At 38.5% G+C, this 25,000-nt stretch overlaps 1 protein-coding gene across 1 annotated transcript in view; it reads right to left on the reverse strand.

Annotated features, from left to right (window-relative positions):
* LOC135212523 (low-density lipoprotein receptor-related protein 2-like) overlaps positions 1 to 25,000 on the reverse strand; it is a 569,062-nt gene that overhangs the window by 542,662 nt on the left and 1,400 nt on the right. The window lies entirely within an intron of this gene.

The raw sequence follows: 25,000 nt of genomic DNA on the forward strand, positions 1-25,000 counted from the left end.
TAGACCAGTGATTATTGAAATTTTTTTCTCTATAAACTTTTTGATCATCATATAGGCTAATTGTGATTGCTGCATAAATCAATCATCAACGAGACATCGATGTCGATTTAATTATTCCCTTTCCCCAGCATGGTACAGAAGAACATTAAAAAAAAAAAAAAAAAAAATGTCGGGAGTGGAACCCAGCAACCTCCCGAACACAAAGAAGATAAAAGCTAAATTATCAGGGATCGTTGATCTCCCAAGAAACTTGGCTTCCACAGAAATCAAAAAGTTTTTTACGGCGCAATCGAGTTTTCTGCACAGCATAAAATGATGTATTTATAAAACTCTCAGCTGGCCGTGGTGCTTTGTGTTGCTCCGTTGCCAGACGCACGATCATAACTAAGTTTAACCTTTAATAAACTAAAAACTACAACGGCTAGAGGGCTGCAAATTGGTGTGTTTGATAAATGAAGAATGGATGGTTAGCATATAAATTTGCAGCCCTCTAACCTTGGTAGTTTTTAAGATCTGAGGGCGGACAGAAAATGTGCGGACGGACAGGCAAACTCATTTCAATATTTTTCATACCTCGGTTAAGCGTTATCTCTCCCCTTATAAATGGTTTGGAAGTACAATTTCTAAATCACCCATGACGGAATAAAAGGTCCAGTAAGTGCCGGATAAAACTGGAAGATATGAAATATTAATCTTTGGAAAGGGATCTCAAAATATACATAAGTCTTTGAAATGGGATCATCTCAAAATATAAGTTCAGTCCTATCTAGGTCCTATGGCCCTAGGACATATTCGTATCCAGGTTTTTACAATCTTTCATTCATGCATGAATTATTTGATTATCCCAATGGATTCAATATCTGTCGCTGGGTTAACGATAGCAATGAATCACACCATCCAAGGCATACGTTACCTAAAATATAAGGCCTACAAGCGAACCTCCAAAAAATTCACACTAAAATATATTTAAAACATGTAACCAACCAACTGGGCCCTAAGCAAGGAACCGTAATTTCCCCCGACGCAAGACATGGAACAATTACACCGAATAACACTTTCCATAACGAAAAACAGGCAAAACAACCGTGACATTTACACATCACGCATCTGGTCAACACTGTGGAGAGAGAGAGAGAGAGAGAGAGAGAAAGACAGAAGAGGAGGAGGAGAGGAGAGAGAGAGAGAGAGAAAGAGAGACAAGACAGAAGAGGAGGAGAAAGAGAGACAACGAGAGAGAGACTTTCACTAGACAAAGCCACTAAGAGGTAAACAGATGTGTTTTCTTTCACTTTTACTTTAGAGAATGAATTATTCTGCTTTGACCACAACAAATGAAGACACTTGACACTTTCCATTTACAAAAGACTTCCTTATTACGTGGTGCACCTCTCTCTCTCTCTCTCTCTCTCTCTCTCTCTCTCTCTCTCTCTTCTCTCATACACAGCGAGTCGTTAAATGCATATGCATGCATGCATGCATCCATAAGAAATAAATACAGTTAAAAATCTGGAATTTTCAGGAAACAAAATGGAATTCTCCAGTTCTTTCAACTTGAAAAAAAAAATTAAAAAAGTACAATTGATTTTTTTAAACAAATAAAAGTATGTAAAAAAAAGTGCCAATAAACAAAATACTTCAATAACTTAAAACGTTATATACATATGACGTTCTTCAAAGTACAGCTAGCCATCTTGCTGTCTCTCATTGGACAATAATTTTTTTTTACTGGAAGGGTTCAACAAACGATATCAGCCATCCGGAAATAATTTTCTGGATAAACAGCTTTCTGGATAAACCCTGCAGCACCATTTTAACTCTTGAAAATTTTTAACGGAGGAAAATGAAGTTTACGAGCGCTCACAAGCTTCCTGATATTATGTTTTGTTTTCGGATGCAGAGAAAAATCAGATAATTTGACTGGCAAATCAACGCTGTTTTTCTGCCCAAGTCCGAAGCCTCAAAGAATACAATAACAAAGCAGAGAAAGGAAAATGTACGGGGCTTCACTCCAAAGGAAGCAATAAATATTATAGTAAAATAAAAATATAAAAAAGCGAAGTGAATTAAAGCATACCTAAGACCAGCGATTTTGATAAATTAATGCCGTTATATAACGTCCATTTTAAGGGAATAAAAATGTTCTACATAATTATAAAACTACTAATGCATACTACTACCATGTTCGGCCACTTCGTACTCTCCCTACTAGACTATCTCGCTTAATAACTGCACAACAAATCCAGCACCTTTAACGATATCCATAAATCATTCACCTTTCCTTCTCCTCCTTGTAACATTCACTTCCAAAAACCCAGACAATCACCAGGGAGAATGAGGGGGGAAAGAAAGAGCTCGCGACGAGAATGCGCATTGAAAGGAAGAAGAATTGGAGGGGGGAAAAATAATCGAGGAGGGAAAGTTAACACCATATGGCAAAAGACAGCAGCATCACCACCTGCACAGCCCTGGTGTCATCGTCAACAAGGTAGTATACCGACTACGCGCACACATCAACACGTTCGGTCCTTGTGAAAGTCGTCACGGAGATCTGGCTTGGTTTAAAGATCAGTGGAAATGGTCTCGGCGAATACAATACACACACACGCGCATGAAGAAAATGACAATCTGTTACGTTGTAAGTTTTTGGTCACAACCTCTCTCTCTTCTCTCTCTCTCTCTCTCTCTCTCCTGTTATAAATTTTTGGCTACATAATCTCTTTATCTCTCCTCTTATAAAATTTTGGCTACATCTCTCTCTCTCTCTCTCTCTCTCTCTCTCTCTCTCTCTCTCTCTCTCTCTCTCTCTCTCTCTCCATGATAAATAAACTACACCCATACACTGTATTTTGCTTAGTACTGATCCTCATGAAAATAAATTAAGCAAAACAACGAGAGCGATGCGCATCATCTGAGGACAAAGCAAGAACCAGCTATAACTGTATGAAAATATATTTACACAGATTAGGAGGAATAAAATCTATAAAGGGGTAATGAGAACGACCAGATTGTTCTTCAACTTTGGAAACGACTTCCGAACATCTTCAAAAACCCGGACCAGACGACCAATGAACTCTTGCCAATAACGACGCTTTTGGTATTCCGGAATTACGACAACGTGATTAATCCCTTGATTGCAAACACTCGCGTCGAGACTGATGAATTATCGAGCCCCTTTTTAAACCCCTAAAAAGCAATAAATAACAAAGGGGAACAAAGAGCCAATAAACGATATTCTTTAGCGCTTTGAAGATTAAAGGGCGATGCGGAATGGGAGGAAGTCGGAAGGCAAAATGAAAGTCAAAAACCCCGTCTGGACATAAAAGGGCAATATCTGGAAATTAAAAAGGGGGAACAGGTGGGATTCGTTTGTCTTAAGTGTCCCCATCAAGACAAACATAACACTGGCACAAATGGCTCATTGTTTGACTGTAATCTATAAACGAAATTGCTTGACTGGAATATACATAAACTTGAAGAATACATAAACTTAAATCTCAAGAGTGCCATTGCTGCCGTGGAATATACATAAACTTTAAATAAACATAAACTCTCAGATTGCCATTGTAGCCGGATATACAATATTCTCCTAAATATCACATTTTAAAAGTGTTAAAAAATAATATAAATTCTAATTAAATGAAAAAAAAATCTTAATATAAATTTTTACAAAATTAAATCAAACCGAAGTTAGGTTATCAAAATAGCGACTATTTTCTTAAATATTCCATCGGTGCTTCGGGAAAATACTTCGTATAATTTTTCTTACTGAAGTATCATTTAATCCAACGTTCGGAGAATTGAAAAAAAAACGTCGCATAATGATGTGTTTTAGCACAAGAGGTTTTACTAGTAAAATATTACATTTTTAAAGGCCTCAGGATAGCAATGAAGATGGTGACGTACAGCAATAAACAAGGAAAAATGGAAACTATGGTAGAACGGCTTTAGTGGATGTGTACAAGGATTGTATAGACAGGCGAACGACATCACAAGAGACAAACTCACAGAGGCAGAGGGAGAAGGGAGAGGGAAGAGGAAAAAAAAAAGGCTACCAAGGGTAACAAACAAGAGAGAGAAAATAATTTGGCAAAAAATTGTCTTGATATCCCATAACACATCGTTGCCATTCTACAAAGTTTTGCCATGGTGCCATCCACATCAAAATTGCTTCTCGGAGAGCTTTCATAACCAGCTTACGGTACCCTCAAATCACACTTCTTCTTGAAGAGACAAGGAGCTAACGATACAGAAATACGATCCAGGCGGCTTAAGCCCGCTGGACGGAAGTGTCGAGGGGAGAAAGGGTGACGGCTGAGGAGTGGATTCGGGACGGAGGAAGAAGCTGGCCTAATGACCAATTAAGAGAGATCTGGGGAAGGGAGGAAGTTAGGGATACAATGTCTCCGATAAAAACTGGGCGGTGTGTGCATGAGATGGGTGGGCCGTTGCACCGCCATAAACCAAACATTTCCGCCTGGGTGGGCGTGTGTGGGTGGCAGATGCTGCCAAAGGCAAGATGCCAATATAAAATAACGTTCTTCCGAAATTCTCAAAATGTCTACAAATTTAACGGCAGTAAAAGCTGTAAATGTGTATTTACGACTGTGCGAGGTTCGGTGAATCGTGCAGAACTAATGCTCGCTGGCGTTGGAAGAGCAAAGCACATCAAGGAAGTGGTGTTTACATTAAGCAACTATAAACGTTGCAAATTCAATATGAAAATCTGAACTACAGAAAACCAACGCTTGCCATCATACTGACCAATTGAAAGAAAATGAAACTAGTCTGATTGATGTTGATATAATGAAACCTGCCACACTTGGTCTAGACACCAGTATCAAAATCATGTCAACATAAACTTTCCAAATTGAAAAGTTAAAAAAATAGTAAAGACATAAGCAATCATCAAGAATATTAACACCGATAGTAGCAATTGAACGTGAAATGTATATATACACAAATTCCAAGAATCAATTTGCAATTAAATTTTTTTTTAAAGTATAACAAGGGCCTAAAAATAAAATTGAAATAATTTAAACGGAAATGTCTTCCAACTCGCTATAGCCACAAAGTCTGACTAATCAGTAAAAGGTCCTCGAAGCCCTTGGATAACAACACGGCAACACACACACTTCCATTGACAAATCTAATTCAAACACCGGACTAAATACATGACGATGAAGATAATGACACATAAAGTGTCGGCTGCTAATAAACGCGTTTAGATGTAATAACACGGGGGTGAGGAGAGAGCTTTCTGCATCTCAGTGGAAAGTAAAGGTTCGCAAACTGTTCCAAACTGGAGCCCCAAAGAGGGCTACCGAAAGGATTATATTATTAATCCAACCCGTAACAAGAGGCACGCGCGCGCGAACCTCAATATTCAGGCAAGTACCTTTTATAAGTACAAAATTTAATATCTATATCAAAATAAATATGACTTTTTTTTATTTAAGAATGATTTTCCAATTTGTATGCATGTAGGCATCGTGCACACACAATATATAATATATATATTATATATATATATATATGATATATATATATATATATATAATATATATATATATATATTATATATATATGTATTATATATATATATTATATATGTACTTATTTATATATATATAATATATATATATATATATATAGACATATATATATGACGGGTAAAAATGTTCTGTTACAACAGAATTCCATCTAATAAAAGGAGCCCATAAAAACGCCAAAATATAGCAAGAAAGTACTATATTTCAGAATGATATACCAATATATTTGCATGTAAGCACCGTGCATGCACACATATACACACACATATATATATATATATATATATATATATATATATATATATATATATATATATATATATATATATATATATATATATATATATATAGATATATATATATATATATATATATATATATATATATATATATATATATTCAGGACCGAATTAAAAAAAAACACACACTTAAAGTAACGCAGAATAAGGTAAATGCAATAAAACGCGCACGGCACAAGAGACTGCTTTATACCCTGAGCATCAAAAAATCCCCACTGACCTTTGCCCCTGGCCTTACTATAACAGGCCAAAAAGGCGTAAAGGTGAGTGGATCTCTGAAACCGTTTCTTCTTTAAACAATTTCACAACAATTGCTGATGACTTCCTCTAACGCATGCAAGAGCAACAGTGATAAAAATAAGCTTTTATAAAAAGAATAAAAGAAGTTTTTTCAACCTTATCTGGCATAGTTTCAGGAAGCTGCCTTCTTTAATTTCTTATTTTAAATTAATTCTGGCGACGTAATAATATTCAATTCAACATGCCGGCAATAACGACAGACAGCTTGTGTGACCTTTGATGACTGGACGTTCTCTGATGCCTAAAGGGCCTCCCCCCCACCCCCCGCCCCGCCCCTCCGAGACCTCCCGGGCAATGATGACCAGTTTCGTGCATGTCTGCTGAAGATGGAAGGTTGTTCCCTTCTGGAAATGTTCCAGAGGGAGGAGAGTGAGGGGAAAGGGGGGGGGGGGGGGGGGGAGGCAGAATACGAACATCCGGCTCAAGGTCAATGTCTTCAATGACTAAGATTTAGAGGTATCAAATTATTAATCATCTTCATATAGACGCGGGTATATAAGGGTTGATATAATTAATTTTTGAAAAATCTCCAAATCTTAGGGTAGAGACAATTTTATAAATTTAGATAAGGTTTTAAATATAAATTTTGTTTTAACTGATAACAAAATGAAAAAAAAAAAACTTGGAAAAACCATATATAACTAAGAAATCGTCCTCTTGTAACCATTCCCTTTAAATTAAACACAAGATGGAACCGCCTGAAAAGGGTTCATCTTTAAATTGCGACCCCAACTAGGGATTAGGCATACTTTACATCTCTTTAGGATAATACGTAAGATGGAGAAAGGATGAAAACTCGATAATGAAACGAATGTATTTTCCCAATAAAGTCCAATTTAAATTTTCAACATTCTTTAGGCGTAATATCTTATAAAAATCCTTATATTCCTTATGGACAAATGAAAAATCACATTTTATACTCTAAAGAAAAATAAAAATAGTCAATTAAGGAAGTAAATGAAACACAACCTTCAACTTTACAAACAACACCCCACTTCGCAAATTCCCCGCAGTGGCATCTGACATAACGGGATCTCGTCAGCGGCGATCTCCAAGCAATCGAACTAGTTCAAACGAGTTAACCTTTCTGGTTTTTTTTTTCTCTTCGGGTTTTAAACCGCATGAACTGACACTCAAAACAAATTCAATTATATTTGTGGTTCAAGTTATTGACCAGGTGAAACTGCAAAATATAGGTCTTTAAATGTAAATCTAACACAAATGATTTTCCTACTAAAAGTATTCCTATAAATTGTATGCATTGTAATACGTTTACAACGGGATTCTGGTGACCATACTTCTGGTAACGACAGTTCATAAATCTGCGATGATCAATAAATGACTTTCCATGGTTGACTTTTATTTTTATTTAATTATTTATTCTTATTTTATTCTATTTTATTTTTTTTTTTTTTTTTTTGCCCCTTGTAGTCAATTTTCATCAGTGATCATTCACTAGAAGCAGATGAAGCCAATTTTACGCCTCGCGTCATCACAGTATCAAATGCTGCAAAAGGAAACATTAGAATACAGCACGAGACAGCTCAATAAGTCACCAAACGCATTGTGAACACAGAAGAAATTTAGCAAATCATTATCAAAATAATCCAACTGCATCTCGGCGCCGGGAAAACTGCACACAGCTCACAACTGTTACATTTCCGTAACTAGCTGGCAATCATTTATTTGACGAGCGTGACGTTGTCCTCAAGGTGTTCCATTATTATAGAAGAAGAAGAAGAAGAAGAAGAGAAGAAGAGAAGGTTGACATTGACTTCAGCCTTGTTCCCGGTATATCCTGTTCTCGCTCTGGTTACACACAAAATTATACTTTCCATATTTATATATATATCGTACTTGTCACGTAGAGTGCTTTTTCTAAACGTCTCCTTTTCCGGTTACTCATTTAACATGAGTTATAATAGTCTTAGCAGGAGAGAGAGAGAGAGAGAGAGAGAGAGAGAGAGAGAGAGAGAGAGAGAGAGAGAGAATGTATTCGGGACCTACTCTCCTTCGGAGGTAGTGGCTGTAAAAGGTTGACATCCACCAGTTCCTTAACTAAAGTCTTTATTAGATGAGGTTACTGCCCCCCAAAACCCTTTTAACTTCATCCCAGCAAACGCCACTACACTTTTGCAGCTGGGTTGACTGGTGGGCCGTAGAAGCACTGCGATCCACGGCCCTAACAAACGAAAGCCTAGTTAGTACGTCACCACTCGGCCTCTGCAATCATCTCGTTTTTGCATGCAAAATTTAACATTATCATGCGTGAATTTTAGTACCAATATTTAACGATTATATATATAATATATATATATTATATATATATATATATATATATATATATATATATAGCTATATATATATATATATATATATATATATATATATATATATACTATATATATATATATATATATATATATATATAATCGTTAAATAGTCGTACTGAAATTCACGCATGGAATTGTTAATTTTTGCATGAAAATTTTAGTTGTTATACAATCAATTTAAGGAATCCAGCCTGGATTATATTGGTGACCATAACCAACACATGGCAATATTGTGTGTGTGTGTGTTGTGTGTGTGTTTGTGTGTGTGTGCGTGCGCGCGCGAGCGTTTCCCTTTTTCCTTCAGGAGACGCTCGGAAAAAGATGGAAAACACTTCGAATATAGCTGAAGTACTAGGAAACCAAATACCACGATCAACTAGGTATGCACGCGAAATAAAATCTCAGATAAAGACTGAGGGCTAAAAACACCGAGGAGAAGATTGCATCCTCGTTTTTGAAAAGATAGACCTAAAAAAATTGGAGGTTCTTAAAAATAAAAGAAAAGAGCAGACGAGCATCTTTTCCGAGCCTGGAATTCCATCCGAGCATTGCCAACCTAACAAAGATGAAGAGGTGATGGTGTAATATACATACATACATACTACATACATACAACATACATATGTGTGTGTAATTTCATCTAGTTCTACCTTCTGGACAATTAATTTTCACTGTATCAAAAATTAACAACTGGAAGTATACGAACCCTCTTTCTAATCTAGCACCAACGAATCAATCTATCTAAAAAAAAACGCGTATAACAGCACTATTCTGTATTTAACATCAATTTGAGAGAGAGAGAGAGAGAGAGAGAGAGAGAGAGAGAGAGAGAGAGAGAGAGAGGAGGAAGTTACTTTACTTTATATTTTTCTTTCTTCACATGCTCCGACAACTTTTTGTTCCAGTTTAGTTAATCGAGACAAGTCTTCTTTTTTTATATTCAATGATACAAAGAAACTTCTTTTCCCCCAGCTTTTTCTTTTTGTAATTTTGCAATTTTAACAACTCTGTTATTTCTTTTATTCGCCCCCGGAGAAACTGCTTCCTCATTCATTTCCCAATTTCGGGGGGTTCCTTTGTTTATACTGCGTACGACCAAAATTATTTTCCATCCGACCCCATTATATATCGCACTTGGCTTCATTTACCACCTTACCAAATCCCTCTAATGCTAAACCATTTTCCCTCTGTAAGCGAACAAATTGAGCTGCAGGTTCCACGATACTTTTGTCATTTTTGTAATTTATCTCTCATTCTTGTTGCCCGTATGACCCAACTTCTTCGCTTCACACACACACAACTACACGAAACTATTCTTTCACGTTCTCCGTCTTGGTGACTATCTGCCAACTCATGAAACCACGAACGCCCCTTTATTCACTCATTCACGCTCGTGAAACCAGAAACTTGCCAATCTCACTTCATTATTCCGCCCTGACCACCTACCTTTCATGCTGCAATCTCGCTTAAAACTTTTTCTGCGAACCTGGACCATCTGATAAATATAAGGGAGCTTTCTACTTCGCCAAATTCGACGCTGTTACTCTAGAGAATCATAATGGGGAGTTCTAGTGTCCAAAATACCAACTACTTCCATTACCCCCTTCCCCATCTTCCCCCCATCCCCGCCTCTTCCTTAGTAAATTCAGCAAGAGAGGAGGATTGCTGTCTTGAAGCACGCACGTTGCAGCGTCATTTGCACCCGCAACACTTCCCTCTCAAAGCTGTTGCGTTGGGAGTAAAGACAGCATTAACTAGACTTCAAATGAAAATGACAAAAGAAAGACATTGAACACGTGTAATCCGCTTCTTAAATGCAGTCTTTTTTTTATACGGTTCTCAGGAGTTTCAACAAAGGTCGGCGACGATGAGAGCAAATTAAACCGAAAACCACTCATTTTCTCTCTCTCTCTCTCTCTCTCTCTCTCTCTCTCTCTCTCTTCTCTCTTACACAAACACATATCTTTTAATAATAACTTACATTTTTGAATTTCAACCGAAAACCTTTTTTTAAAGTAATGTACTTTCAACATTCAGTCTAAATTCCTGATCTTATCCATCATGAACATAACACTGAACACAATCCGGCCTGATCTCGCAACAATAAACAGTTAGCATCTGCCTTTATGCATATGGTTCCCTCGTTAACACACGAAAACAGACTCCCCTTACGTCATAAATTGCAACCCTCTCCACAAACAACGAGGAAAACCCTTCGCGAATTCAAACTGCGACCTGCATTGGTTGGGACCGTGCATTCAAACAAAAACAACGATACCAGAACCTACTCACACGGACCGGTATACCAAATCGTCTTCCAGGCATCAGAATTATTCAAGAGGTTCGATACCTTCGGCGAAATATGCTGCAGAAATTAGAAGAGAATCCCAACCCACATTTCTTGTTCCCGAGCAAAAGAATCGTCTAAAAAGGAGGCCATACTGGAACAGAAACGCGACGCCGAAACCCATCTGCATTTAAAGTGTGTGGAATACTGGAAGACCGCCTGATGGTCATGTTACCTCTTAAGAGACATGACGCAAAATGCGAAAAGAAATGAAAGTCAGCTCCAGTTGCGGGGGAAGTTCGCGCGCGCGCACACACACAAATACATGCACGGAGAGAGAGAGAGAGAGAGAGAGAGAGAGAGCAAACCGGCTTGCCGAAACTTGGTATGGAAGCATAACTTGTAGCAATATTAATCCAGAATAAACACCAGAGCTCTGGAAAAAATAAAAATCACGGGCAGACCTCCCAGTCACGAACAATATGCGAGGCATTACTAAATTCGTTCGGCTGGAAATCAATTGACCATTGAGGAGACCTTCAATATACTGTGGACGGCGTCGACCCTTCGCCGAAGAGCGCAAAGCATTGGGGCGTCGGCGACGCTAAGAGGTTTACGGTCATTCACCTGTAGGAGGGAGCGCGAGGGAGGTAAGGGAGGAGACGACGACGACGAAGGGGGAGAAGACGGGGAGGGAGGGTAGTAGAGGTGTAACAGGTAGAAAGGGGGAGGAGGAGGAGGTGGTGGAGGGAGGAGAAAGAAGAGTTCTTGCCGGCAACCAACATTCTCTTTCATTTTTTGTCCGTCTCTCTCTCTGTCTCTCTCCTGCTGGTAGCCACACCTACTACGTTAACCTGAATGGTCTTGCGCCTTCCGTTCTTATTTAGCGAAAGGCAGAAAAAAAAGGGCAAAGGCTCAAGAGGTAAGGGACATAATCCCTAAAAGGAAAGCTCGTGTGTGTGTGAACCGTCAGATCCCATGCGATTGTATGACCCGACCGACAACAACAACTTCGCCACGTTTCCAGTCTTCAGACCAACTTTGGCTCAGCTACACTTCTTTCCAGACTGATGGTAAAAGACGGTGAAGAAGTGGAAAAATTGTCACAATTAATAATTCTGTTCACAATGCATTTCGCTACATTGGCAAATGATTAAAATTATACAATTTTCCAGTTTCCTTCCAGATGAAGAAAGGAGTTTTCCAGTTTCCTTCCAGATAAAGAAACTTTTCCAGTTTCCTTCCAGATGAAGAAGGGAGTTTTCCAGTTTCCTTCCAGATGAAAAAAAAAGTTTTCCAGTTTCCTTCCAGATGAAAAAAAGTTTTCCAGTTTCCTTCCAGATGTAGAAAGGTGTTTTCCAGTCTCCTTCCAGATGAAGAAAGGAATTTTCCAGTTTCCTTCCAGATGAAGAAAGGAATTTTCCAGTTTCCTTCCAGATGAAGACAGGAGTTTTCCAGTTTCCTTCCAGATGAAGACAGGAGTTTTCCAGTTTCCTTCCAGATGAAGACAGGAGTTTTCCAGTTTCCTTCCAGATGAAGAAAGGAGTTTTCCAGTTTCCTTTCAGATGAAGAAAGGAGCTTTCCAGTTTCCTTCCAGATGAAGAAAGGAGTAACTGGCAACAACCTGCAACCTTCCCGGTCTCGAAGAGTGCCTGCAGCCATGTACAGTTTGTGCAGTTGTATCTAAAGCCGGCGAGTACCAGAGTGAAATCTCAGTCACATGTGAGTGAATGAAAGAAATCCTAGTTTGTTTCCTTCGCTTTCAAATGCAGAGAAGCGATAAATCTCAGGAAAAAAAACACTAAGGTTTTTTCTTTAAGACAAGATAAATTCAAGAGGTTTCTTGACATCCATGACTTATGAAACCCTAAGTGTAGACACCACAGGACTGAACAAAGGATCGTTCACAAACAATGCCACGAAGCTTAAATACTCATGGTGTTTGCCGGGTTGCTGAAAAAAAAAATCAAGGATACCAACTTTTAGCAAGTAATTTCAAATCAATCCTTATACAGCGAAGTCACAACGAATAAGAACCCCAGGCCATGACAAAAAAGTTATAACTTACAAATTGCTTTATAATTCAAGTGCGTGCACATAACAGCTGGTCTAAATCGGACAAAAGGTTAGCTTGGTGTTTTAAAGGGTAAATGATACTAAATCAACTAATATGCAGATATGAGAGTTCAAAATGGCTCTTGCAGAAACAAGTACACACATATATATATATATATATATATATATAATATATATATATATATATATATATATATATATTATATATACATATATATGATGTCATGCCCGTCCCCCCCTTTCCACACACAAAAAAAATTAATAAATAATGATAGCCAACAACAACAAAGACTTGACACCTAAAACCAGTCGCTCTCTCGTCTACATCCAATGCCACAGGATTCATGAAATCCTCTAACGCGTTAAGCAAATTGCATTCTAGCCAAGACATATATCTCCCCAAATCCTTCATCTCCATAAATTCTATCAAGTATTTTCTAAGTCCGTTAATGTCCCACAGCTATTTCTTCACTCTTAGACTTGTCCAAATTTGTTTATGACCAACTCTTAATCCTCACACCATCTTCCTGGTCACAAAGCCTCCTTACACTTCAGCTAACCGTCTCCGTTTACCTCACTGTCTTAATCGAAACCTTTCTATATACCTTCCTATAAAATAAGCAAAGTAATTTTTATAACCCCTACCTTATCCAATCAACACTTTTTTTCCCTGATGGCCAGACACTCAACTCCGCTGGCCACAATCATTATTCAAAATATCCATCATCTTCAAAATATCTGAAATTTCTTACATCTGCTCATTACCACAAATAAATAAAAAAATAAAAAATATCACTACAACAACCAAGGCAAAATTATATGCAGTTTATCAACAATTGCGCCATATTCTACATGCAAAAAATCATTCAATCAAAAATGGGTTTTTATGAGAACGTTTTGCCCAAAATTATTTTAGATCAAGATTCGCAAACAGCGGTAGAGCCCCATGCTCGCGTTTGCAAAATCTGCAGTTCGCTCCGCCCAAATGCCAGATGTGAATGAGTATCAGCAGCAAAATGAAGTCACGAAAAGGTTGTGAGGCTTGCATTCTCACCCCTAAAGACATGTTGACATACGTTTCTGGTTGCAACCACCCCAAAAGGGATAAAGGCGTGTGACATACTGTTAAATCTCATAGCACTTGAATGGATGCATTTAATTTCCCACCTGAATTAAATCTTTGTGACCACACCTCCCTCTAGGGTTTAATATTGCCACTAAAACTCAACTCCGAAAGGTAATTCCTCTAACCACGAAGAATATCTTATAATCACAAGTGCGCGCTCTCTCTCTCTCTCTCTCTATGAAAGTCTAATAAAGATCATTACCGACGTCCATTGAAAAACATGCAGTGAGGGAAAAAGTCGCCATGAATTCCAACGCTAACAGTTTCTATGTGAAAAATAACAAGGTGATTACTACAATGTCCTTCGTCTATTGGCCTAATGCCAGATAAGAAATTTACAATGGAAACGAGAGATTCAAAACTTCTATTTTGACACTTCATCTTTAATTATTTTTCCCAATTATATCCGACAGACGGCACTTCGTTGAACAATAATCTTAACCTGATTGGAATTTCCACTTAGATCCAATCAGGACCGAAAAGGCTGGTAAAAGTCGAATAATTAGCTGAAAGCAAAACCATCTCCAGATCTGTATTTCTAGTCATATAAGTGACGCTTCTTTTTCACCTCGACATGAAGGGGTGTCACCTCCAGCAACCATTTCCAGCCTTGATTTTCTAATCGTAAATGAAACTTCCCTTAGAATTCCTTTGCGATCTCTTACTTCTCAACGACAAAAGGATCAAGGGCAGTGTTCTAATTTCTTGCTGATAAATTCGTGAAGTTCTGAGGCATACAGATTCTTTAACCGAGTTGCAGACTGCACTTTTATAAGTTTGTAACTAATTCACATGCTTTACAAGTTACATTACTCCCTTTTAAGGAGCTCATACTTTGATTCAAAAGAAATAATCATTCCCAGATGATGCACAGAGAAACCAATATGTCAAAATATTATATATTTGTCATGGTAAATCGCCAATAACCTTCAGTCAGCGATTTCAACAAGCAATGCGACTTGTCGCATAAGCTGGCTTTTCACATACGTTGACAACTTCACTGTCTGGAAATGCGGAAGTTAACTTGCAAATAAAAAAATATTTTTTTCAGCCAGTTTCAAATTCTCTCTCTCTCTCTGTCTGTCTCTCTTGCCTCGTGACGCAGCGGCGAACATGACCACCTCACACAGTGAAGAAAAGGCATTATATTGCCTGCTTACCTAAGTAGCGGATTAGGAACCTACCTGACATTCGACTATTGTGGGTTCATTGCTTCGTCAGTGTGTATACCATAAAAACGGGAAGGCCTCAACGTGGTATTCCTCTTTTGAAGCTTATAACTATGAACATTAGCCTACTGAAGGGCGGTGAAGAGAATCACCATTCATTTCGACACCATAACAAGTGTTCATGCACAACCTGGATATACAAGGAAGAAGGTGACTAAATGCTTTGAGAGAGAGAGAGAGAGAGGAGAGAGAGAGGTGTCTTTGGACCGACCGTAACGGTAAGCGACACCCACTCCCACGCTAATCCCCCTCCTTACTCCTTTTGGAGGAGTTACCGGGGTGGGGGGAAGGCGGAGGAGGGGGTGAGGGAGGTAGTAGGTCACCTCGCCTACTCCCAACGACCCGTAACCAAACTAATTGGTAACCCAAATCTTTTTCTCAAATACAATGGAAACTTCACCTCCTAATGAATGTCGTTCTTTTTCGTAAACTCGGAACAAAGAATCTTACCTGTTTAGAGGGACTTATGCAGTTTCTAATGTAACGTTCGCCGACGGTGTTCCACGAGGTGGCTATTCAATGCTATCTAACACCACCATCTTATAAACAGTTACCCCCCTCACAATTAAATATAAAAAAATGAGCTGAAGGTTACATCCTCCCTCGTGAGAAACCAAGGAACTATCCAGTTTTTACTAATTAAATATATATGTGGGAACATTCACATGAACGTGATAACATTGATGATATGATTTGAAAACAGGTAATAGTTTCCTGTGCTAATCCACTGAACTCCCTTACAAACACACACAAACTGCCACAACCCCCCCTCTCAATCAGCGCTCCCTTAAACATAAGGTCCTCCTCTCTAATTACTTCCCTAAATCTTCCCATACAGCACTTTTTTAAAGTCTTTCCCTCCTCCTCCCTCTGCTCAAACCATCTCCAAACACTATGATCAGTTCTATGTTAAATTTTACAATTACCACTTCTACGCATTTCCACATATCTGCCTTACAAATTTGTCTTAGGACAACCATATACGTAAAGGTAAACTATACATTTCCAACAACTTCACTTTTTTTTTTATTCTCATTTAAAATCCATACTTTACTTCCATACAAAAGAGCTGGCTCAACAATCCCTTTACTATTGCACCTTAGATTCCTCTCATTTTTTTTTATTTTTGGCACCCAGACTACTCTCATCATTATCTACTTCTTCAAAACAAAATGACCCCACTCCTACTATTCTTCCAACATCCACATCAACATTCAGTGCTGTATCTTCATGGTTTCCATTTACTTTTACACCATTGCTCCAGTTCACAATAATAATAATCAACCCCATTCTTACAAACATTTTCGAACCATTCCTCAAAGTTTCTCATCACCACTAACTAGATACAGATACTAACCAGCTATATATACATAATAGCAACATACAGGCAACTCTCTAGTCTTTTCAATCTCCCTCCACTAACTTTCTACACTATACACCCTCAACTTACTCCACACTGCATCTCTCCTGAACCTCAGTTGGAACTGCCTGCTCCTGACGTGGTTGCCTTAGAAAGTGCCCATGCCCCTTATCACAACAAGTCCGAGCGGGGAGCGTCTGGTGGACAGTTGCGAACGTTTTTCAGAATGCCGCAGAAATGTCAAATGAATCTCTCTCTATCTCTCTCTCAACGGCAGCTGCAAAAGATATATATATATATATATATATATATATATATATATATATATATATATATATATATATAAATCATATCGGTCAAACGCAGCTGCAAAAGCTAATATATATATATATATATATATATATATAATATATATATAATATATATAAAATGTGTGTGTGTGTACAAACATGGTATCAAAAATATCCAGTATGAGTATGAGGGAGCAAACATCTTTCTCTTCATTATCACTACTTATTTGATGTTAATACACAAAACCCTGGGAACCAGGAAGTTGTGATCAACTACTAAGACAAAGACGAGAAACAAAACGAAAGTGGCCAGCAATATATATATATATAATATATATATATTTATATATATATATATATATATATATATATATATACATGCATACCCAAACAACATTAACTCACTGTTTATAAAGTTAAGAGTTCAATATTTTTCTTATAAAGGCCCATAAAACAAAGGAATCTTATAAAACCCCATAATTGGCTCTGTTGACCAAATGGCGAACTATGTGTCTGGTAATTGCCTAACTGTGGTGTATTCCCTAAAGAACTGCCGATATGCGGAAGGCGAACACTTTTCGAAGCCACCCACTGTATAGAGAGGACGGGGCTATAATATGCCAGGATTCACATTCCACATCCTTTTAAAAAGACTTGATGCGTAACAAAATATGTCGTAGGATCTCCCAAAGTTATCTAGCCCGCGATGACCTGGGAGATGACCCTTACCTATTCTATTCACCAGCCCCCAACTCCACCTCTCTCTCTCTCTCTCTCTCTCTCTCTTCTCTCTCCTCTCTCTCTCTCTCTCTCCACTCCTCCTGAAACCCTTCCGCCAGCCTGCTTTCTACCCGCTCCTACCTCCGCCTCCCACCTTTTCTACATCCCGTTATGCCAGATCCGCCGTGAGCATCCAGCAGCAGAGCAGCAGCAGCAGCAGCAGCAGCCTTCTTCATTTCAGAGCAATTACGCATGGCAGAGCATCGTGAGAAGCCACGCACTGTTCTGAACGGGGTGGCTCAGCTAATGGGAGCCGGAGGTTCTCAGGAGCCATTCAATATGCCCAATTAATTCTTCCCCCAGCGTCGCGAGACGTAATGGGGGAGAGATCTTTTTCTCTCCCTTTAAGAAAAAAAAAAAATGGAAGAGATGAAGCAACAAGCCCTACTAGATGTCAGCGAGGATGGAGGTAGATTTAAACTTCACCATTTCCCGTTGACATTTAATGGATAACAGGCATGCCTGAATCCTACCTAGCATGCTTTAGTAACTACTCATTAATATTCCTCTCACTTCCTCAAAAAATATGCAAGCACCGTCCGTAGTTCAGCTGACTTATGCAACGCTCACAAGATACTTTTGATACCATTCTTTCATAACAGTTCTGGCAAAATTGAAGACCTGTACTCAGATTATGACATATTCCTCACAGATTTGTATTATTGGTCATCCTCACGGACACGACAAAGACATAACGTGTACTTACATCCCCTTCGACCCGGGTCTACAAAATGCATCAGTCGACGTAAGATGGCAAGTTGCCCAAATTCAATACTAAGATACATCGGAGCCTAACGCTTTCTCATCGTACGCGACAAGATCACCTGAGTCATTCAACATTGTTTCACACAGTACCGTAACCTTTTCATACCTAAGGGCAGTCAGTAACTGACGCTTACATCACCAAAACACATTCAGGCAAGTCCAGCCGGCAGTTTCAAACCCAATAAAACGGACACAAAAGAAGAACCCAATAAAATACAGATATAATAGAATAAGATCCAGGACCTTCCGATCCCAATAAAATGACTTTGCAAGATTTAATCCCAAAGGAAAAAAACTATCAAGCCATCAAATGAAAATAATTGAACCGAATTCATTAACAAAGGCGGCACAAAAGCATAATCCAGTTTCCCTTACGAACCAAATATCAAAAGCCAACTATAATACAGTTCACACATTAGCTACAAAGGACTAGATCGCTAACAAGCACTCGTTGCAATATAGGAGTATTCTCATGATTTGCTGGTAGTTCTACCTTTAACGAGAAGTGTGATATACGAGAAAACCGACTGTGAATCTGGCAGCATTTGGTTATATACTAAACAACACCATATCTAGATGCTACCACCAGAAGATATAAAAGTCATAGGGCTCAAAAGAAAAACGGTTCACTAAATGAATCCAAGTTTCGCTTTGGAAAAAAAATAAAATAAAAGTCATTTACGAGGTAAATCGAAGAACTTACATTTTATTATACCAAATGCAACTAGGAAGGAATTGACCCGAAAGGTCCCCCGGGGGGCAAACAGCATTCCAATACTTAATATTGGGCTTAAATAGGAAAAGACACGAAGTACGAAACATGTAACAACAGAGAGAGAGAGAGAGAGAGAGAGAGAGAGAGAGAGAGAGAGAGAGAGTCCACCTGACAAGCCTCAGGAGATTTTCTCAATTAACTTCTAGCCCGACTGCAACGTAAATCTTACAACAAAGAAACTACCACAAAGCAAAGTCTGACACGCTGGCAGGCAAACAATAACACGGAGCGATCGATCGTCACAGCAAAATTTTTAGCACCTGACGCCAAAATCAAATGAGTAAAGACACTTAAAAGGAAGATGAAGATCTACAGACCTTTGGGTTTGGTGATGAGTCAGTCAAGAGACAAAGCTCCAGAGATTCGAAGCAGAAGTACGAGCGACCGCACAAGACAGGCAGCAGAATCGACACCAGACAAACATACAGAAAGATTTAATCAATTAACGCGAGGGGAAGAAGATTCCAGGGACCAAGAGAATCACTAACAGGGGAATGTAGACGTCACGAATAGTTTCACAACCCGTCCCTCGCTGGAGGGAAAACAACAAAAATAAAAAAAAAAAAAAAAAAAAAAAAAACCTACACCCAGTAGGTCAAGTCGCATAAAAGCAGTGTGGCTGGCAACACGTTGAGTAGTTGGAAGGATCTTCTGTCGGCCAACTATACCGTCTTGTTTTCGTGAGGTGACAAACAAAACTGTTAAATATGAAACAGATAAAGGGCACGACTATCACCCCAATACCTCTAAGAACAAAAGCGGCCTCTAATTAACACACAATCAATTATCACGTCCAGACATGTGAAAGGAAGCAATAGCATATTCGGTACTTTTCATGCATTACTGATAACGCTAAAGAACGCAAATGTGCTAAAACAAGGACTTTGCTTAAGTCTTTATAGAAAAAAATAAAAACTCAGAGGGAAACGAGAGAGAGAGAGAGAGAGAGAGAGAGAGAGAGAGAGAGAGAGAGAGAGAGAGAGAGAGAGAGAGTCTGTATACTTGTAAATCCAAACAAATACAACCTTAAAATTCACAACACTAAAATTAAAACAATATTTGTAATACCTTTTCAGGTAAATGCCAGCCAGCATTTAATCCTTAAAGATTACCAGCACCTGTAATGCTCTACAAACGGACCCCAGTAACACTAAAATGACGGAATTTTCAAGTATTTTCAATAAAGAACATAAACAAACATTCGTTTATTGTACTTTCTTCGGCTGACGAAAGGTAATATATAAGAAAACTTGAATAAAATCATGTATGACGTAGAACACTGGTTAAGGATATCCTCTTTCCTTCTTTCTGCTTGTTAATAACATTATTTAATAGCGCAACTTTTGCCAGTTTACCCAATCAACCCTAGACTGACGCGTCTGCAACCTCCAAAAGTATGTGCCAGTTAAGCTATGCAGGCCTGATCTGAGAGACCAAACATGGTGCAGCACAATCAGTGACAATCACAATGTCACTGATAAACTTAACACAACCATCTCATGCATTCCACTGGCGTTACTATGCCAAACATGCAATGATTAGTAATCACGGTAGAACAGCCGTGACAGAGGCATCGCCCCGTCAGCCCATTTTACAACGAAGCTGGCACACATCTACGTAGGTTAGAGCAAGAGAGCAACCAAAACAAACGCATGTTTCGGCTACAGATTTGGACTAGGCTGTACAATGAACAGCAAAACGCCCAAACACCTCTCCTGTTAGACACGTAATGCAGACAATAAGGCATAATTACGAGGACAACATTTCCCGGATATCTGTTTCATAGGTCGTGCTTCAATTATAAACAAATGAAAACAAACATACACAGGTACACTCACAAAGCGGAGTTATCACGTTTTGAAAAACAACACAACATTATCAAATTTTTTCCAAACGCAATTCAATAAATTTATATTTTGGCAAAAACATAATGTTTACACAATCCCGAGGGTCATGAATGCGACGAAACGAACGGCAACGGAAAAAAAAGACGAATGTCGACCTCCTCACCAGTCTTTCTCGAAAAAGAACAAGCAAACAAATGCTTGGACCACGAAAATGGATAGAAGAAGAACCTACAAACACACATCGAAGAAAATCCCCTTTCATCGTCAGCTGGCAGAGCCATCTTTTGCCCTTTTACAACTACATCTCCTTCCCCCTTTTCATAACATTCAATTACCTCTCGGGACTACACAAACAAAACACTCCTCCTCCTCCTCCTCCTTCTCCCCCTCCTTCCCTAATCTCGACCCAAGGATTTACCGTGATGGTAGTACTCGATTAAGCATAACATCCACTTTTTTTCACCGCAATAAATACATAAACATGAGAGTAGGCATTATTTTAAGACCGTGAAACACTTAGTAAATGCATCATGAAACCTTTCTAGTCACAACATGCGGGCAAGCTAAAAATAAAAATAAATAAAAAAAAAGTTAAGAAAAGATAAATACAACCAAAAAAATGCCATTTCACAACATCTAACAAAATCCATGATTACAACATAAGAATGGTGGAACAGGAAGGAAAGTCACCCAAGAAGCAGCCATGCGCCCACAGGGTTTGGATTTACCCAGAGATACTCAACCGGGTGAAGGTACCAAAACACACCAGGTTACTCATACTTTTATGAGTGGTTCTGCAACACATTAACGGTACGTTCCTACTTCAGTCGAACTTTATTCCTAAAGTATATATCATGATTGAGGAAATTCTATCTTCTTGAAAAGGCTGTTACAAAGACATGGGATTCGACGTCAAAAACTGCGTTTTGACGTCTTTCTGTCCTTAATCGTCCTCATTACTGATGTTTACTTTCCTCTTCTTAGTCTTTGTAATTGTATTTCAAAACGAGAATCTGTGTTAAAGCATGTGACTTTGCATCTTACTCCGCTCTTGGCCAAATAAACTTGCATGAAAACTTAAATAAATTATGTAAATTGGCATTAACAATTCAAAAGTTACCAATGCAGCTATCAGAAACTCATTAGGAAACTAAAGCAACATCATCCCGGATTCAATGGTTTTTTCACAATGAAGAAGCAGAAAACCTCACTATAGTTACCCAATCATATATCCACCTAAACTTTAAAGAAACTCACGATCTACATTCGCTAAAAATACATTCAACATGACGTGGTTCGCTCGCCAGTGTCCATTGTAGTACATAAAAAATAAATAAATAAAAACCACCAAACTAAGGGAGAAAAAAAAAAAAGAAACGAAAAAAGGCATCATTTCCAACCCCAAAACTCATTTCCTTCACAATACCACCCATCCGCCCATTTGCGAGCAAGCTAAGTGTTGGCTGAGGGAAGCTTTCTCCGGCAGTGACGCCCTGGCTAATGCTAATATTCACTCCATTTTATAAAAGAAAATAAAATAAAAAAAAAAAACGTAATGGACACTTTTCATCAAGTCCTATTAACTGTTTTTCTTTCGCATACGTATGCTATAACGCTCACTTAAATGTGTTTCGAGCAAAACTAAAAAGCTTGAGTGCGTACTTTTATTTTGTATGCAAAGCCAAAGCAGTAACACGTATACGTATTACATGATAATGCCACAGGTCAGGTACGAAATGTGCTTATATTCAGTATTTAATGAAAATATTTTTTTATATAAAATATGTATGTATGATTGTGTGTAATGTGCATGCAAGCGTGTGTGAGCGGGCGCGCCCTATTTAGGGAACCGCGTGCAATGTCTCCCTGTATTCGTGTCATGTCTGGGAGCTATACGTATGGGTACAGTACCTTTAAAAGGTACCTTCAGCTATAATTAAGCGGTACAGCACGAATCGCCCCCAGGTGAGACTACAGCCACCCTCACTAATAACATATTCATCGGGCCTAGTCATAGCGCCTTCCCATAATGACAACCAATCCATGTCCATTACGGCAGGTTACCGAAACATTACGTGGGAGAAATTATATGGGGCATACCGTGAGTTTACTATGCGGGCTAGGAACCATACTTACAGATAATAAACTAAGTAGTCACACATACACACACGCATTAATATAATAATTATATATATATTATATATATAATATTAATAATATAATATATAACATATATAAATAATTAAAATGCGTGTGTGTGTGTGACTACTTAGTTTATAATCACTAAGTATGGTTCCTAGCCCGCATAGTAAACTCACGGTATACCCCATATAATTTCTCCCACGTAATGCAGTCTTTAACGTACTAATTAAAACGTACTTCACTTAATCCATAACCTACGGAGTTTTGACGGCCAACTGAGAGAAATGTGTTCTCACCGGAAGTTTTATATCCATTAGTGATTACAAACGTATCTGTGCACGGCACCGTAAGCTAAATTTTGCTACGTACACGTAAATTAAACACAGGCAATGTCTGAGTTCTTGATGCAGGAAAACCGGTAAGCCTGTAAGCGTACCCGGCGTTTGGTGGAGAGAGAGAGAGAGAGAGAGAGAGAGAGAGAGAGAGAGAGAGAGAGAGAGAAAGGTTACGGAAATAAAACGAAATCTCAGTTCGAAATTACAATAAACTGCTTTAATTAATCAAAAATAGCAACACAGTGAAATTAACACAGCATCAGCGTATGAAGTAAAAGAAAAAAATAAGTAACCAAGAATAGAGCAACAGAGCGATTAAGACAGAAAAAACAAAAAACAAACGCAGGCGAGTGAGAAACCCAGAAAACATCAGACCAAAGACTAAGAAAACTGAATCCAGACAGTTTCACAACTGGTTGTTCGTCACGCACTACTGAATCGTGATTCACCAGCTACCGCCACACAATGAATCATCAACTGAGTGAAAATATCAACGGCTGCAATTCCATGTCTTGCGATCGTGTTGGATAACTTCGATCGTGGAGTAGTGTCCAATCACTGGTTGACCGAAATGTGCAGCAGTTGAATGAAATCGTTTATCTTCAAAAGCAAGCTTTGGCTTTCTACAGGAACAGAGAACTTAAGCCGGCAAAACTGACTAGCTTTTAAATACAGCTGTTGTGCTAATAATGATATAATAAATAAAATATGGCAGACGGCTCTCTCCAAAGGTTGTGAATAACTAATAAAGCTGTATACAAGTGAGCCAAGTTCCTAAACTTACCATCTGCACATCTTCCAATATGTCAAAACTAACGTTGCAAAAAATTAAATAAATATACTAACCAAACAAACAAAAACGATTACTGGAAGATTTACTTCTAGAACTAGGTGAACGCTACATATGCCTACATTCATGACGATATTCAATATAATCCTTTAAACCGAAGGTCACGAGCACATATGCCCCAAGTTAACTTGTATAACCAGGTACAAGGAATTGCCGATTGCACACAATTTGATACCCTCTCCGAAACCAGAAATAAAGCAGTGACATACATGTATCAACAGAATTCTTTACAACACAAATTAAAAGACCGTGCAGGGCCCAAGCTGTAAAGGAGTATTATGAAAATTAAAGGGGTCGGTCAACGTACTTTCAATTCCCACATGAGGGCTTATGTAAGCGCGCCCCATTGGCCTTGCGGACATGCGGCGTTAGGCTTATGCAAGGCACCTTACACAAAAGCTCAGGAGGAGACGTGGGCCTATGTGAAAATTTACGGTCGCTCAGAGTAAGCAGGCTCTAATACTCTTCCCGTACTGAGGACTTAGAAATAAGAAAATAAGAGAAGGCTAATCCAAAAGGCCTGAGGTAGCCAGATGCGATTGCATGGGATCAACCGGAAACGATTCCCAAAAAGGTCTCGTTAAGAAGAAGATAAGGAAACGACCCAACATCCTTTGGTGAAACAACCTTAATCAAGGTTTGGTTAGGAGTTCATCA

The sequence above is a fragment of the Macrobrachium nipponense genome, chromosome 41 (genome assembly GCF_015104395.2).
Source record: "Macrobrachium nipponense isolate FS-2020 chromosome 41, ASM1510439v2, whole genome shotgun sequence".
In the NCBI taxonomy this organism is placed as follows: Eukaryota; Metazoa; Arthropoda; class Malacostraca; order Decapoda; family Palaemonidae; genus Macrobrachium; species Macrobrachium nipponense.